The sequence below is a fragment of the Amphimedon queenslandica genome, unplaced genomic scaffold (genome assembly GCF_000090795.2).
Source record: "Amphimedon queenslandica unplaced genomic scaffold, v1.1 AMPQUscaffold_6123_Cont21915, whole genome shotgun sequence".
NCBI lineage: Eukaryota > Metazoa > Porifera > Demospongiae > Haplosclerida > Niphatidae > Amphimedon > Amphimedon queenslandica.
The window spans coordinates 1-1,807 of NW_003553582.1; the positions used below are offsets into that span (position 1 = coordinate 1).

General features: G+C 39.2%; 1 long non-coding RNA gene across 1 annotated transcript; it reads left to right on the plus strand.

Moving 5' to 3' along the window:
• Positions 1-6: 6 nt before the first annotated feature.
• On the plus strand, positions 7-1,241 carry LOC109592160 (uncharacterized). Its single transcript, XR_002190207.1, has 9 exons — positions 7-53; positions 101-206; positions 254-359; positions 407-512; positions 560-665; positions 713-818; positions 866-971; positions 1,019-1,124; positions 1,172-1,241. It is a non-coding gene; the product is annotated as an uncharacterized LOC109592160 (long non-coding RNA).
• The last annotated feature ends 566 nt before the right edge of the window (positions 1,242-1,807 follow it).

Sequence of the window (1,807 nt, forward strand, 5' to 3'; positions counted from 1 at the left end):
AAGACGAAATGTCCAAAATTTGTATGTTTTGGTCTTATTCCTCTCAAACCATGGTAAATGTGTACTAAAGATACTCAGTTATGAATGCGTCTACATGTAGGGAATTCGAAATGGTCCGTGATTTTGGTGGGTGTGGTTGTCCCTCCCAGGAATAAGACGAAATGTCCAAAATTTGTATGTTTTGGTCTTATTCCTCTCAAACCATGGTAAATGTGTACTAAAGATACTCAGTTATGAATGCGTCTACATGTAGGGAATTCGAAATGGTCCGTGATTTTGGTGGGTGTGGTTGTCCCTCCCAGGAATAAGACGAAATGTCCAAAATTTGTATGTTTTGGTCTTATTCCTCTCAAACCATGGTAAATGTGTACTAAAGATACTCAGTTATGAATGCGTCTACATGTAGGGAATTCGAAATGGTCCGTGATTTTGGTGGGTGTGGTTGTCCCTCCCAGGAATAAGACGAAATGTCCAAAATTTGTATGTTTTGGTCTTATTCCTCTCAAACCATGGTAAATGTGTACTAAAGATACTCAGTTATGAATGCGTCTACATGTAGGGAATTCGAAATGGTCCGTGATTTTGGTGGGTGTGGTTGTCCCTCCCAGGAATAAGACGAAATGTCCAAAATTTGTATGTTTTGGTCTTATTCCTCTCAAACCATGGTAAGTGTGTACTAAAGATACTCATTTATGAATGCGTCTACATGTAGGAAATTCGAAATGGGCTATGATTTTGGTGGGTGTGGTTGTCCCTCCCAGGAATAAGACGAAATGTCCAAAATTTGTATGTTTTGGTCTTATTCCTCTCAAACCATGGTAAGTGTGTACTAAAGATACTCATTTATGAATGCGTCTACATGTAGGAAATTCGAAATGGGCTATGATTTTAGTGGGTGTGGTTGTCCCTCCCAGGAATAAGACGAAATGTCCAAAATTTGTATGTTTTGGTCTTATTCCTCTCAAACCATGGTAAGTGTGTACTAAAGATACTCAGTTATGAATGCGTCTACATGTAGGAAATTCGAAATGGGCTATGATTTTAGTGGGTGTGGTTGTCCCTCCCAGGAATAAGACGAAATGTCCAAAATTTGTATGTTTTGGTCTTATTCCTCTCAAACCATGGTAAGTGTGTACTAAAGATACTCAGTTATGAATGCGTCTACATGTAGGGAATTCGAAATGGTCCGTGATTTTGGTGGGTGTGGTTGTCCCTCCCAGGAATAAGATGAAGATACAAATTAATCCTTTAGGTCTTACCTCAACTAAATCCAATAGATGAACAATCCGACAATGAGATCCAACTCATCCACTGAACGTACTCCAACCTAGAGGCACACTACATACGTAGTGTGCCTTAACGGGTTCAACCACCTTTATTCCCAAGTCAATGTCACAAAGGGAAAGGAGGAAGGTAGGCAAATATTAAAACCATAAACTGTATAGACTCTGAAAGATTACATGGAAGATCTTATGTCCCATAGTAGAACATAGGACATAGTAGCAGTGTCAGCAATCTCACTATACATAATTATGATCATAAATTGCCATAACCCTTAATTCTCGCCTCTCCCAATAGACACAGACCAAAAGGGAGGTGGAATTCCCCTTTCACATTAGAATATAAATTCTAATGGAGATAACACAAACAAACATATACAAGTAAAAAGAGTCAAAATATAAAGAACAGGGGTGAGGTGGGTGTGGAAAATCAGACCTTTCTGCTCTAAATGCGACTTTTGAATGAATGCAAACCATCGCCGCTTCACTATATATAGTCATGAGTGAGCATGCGCAATGAAGGTGCC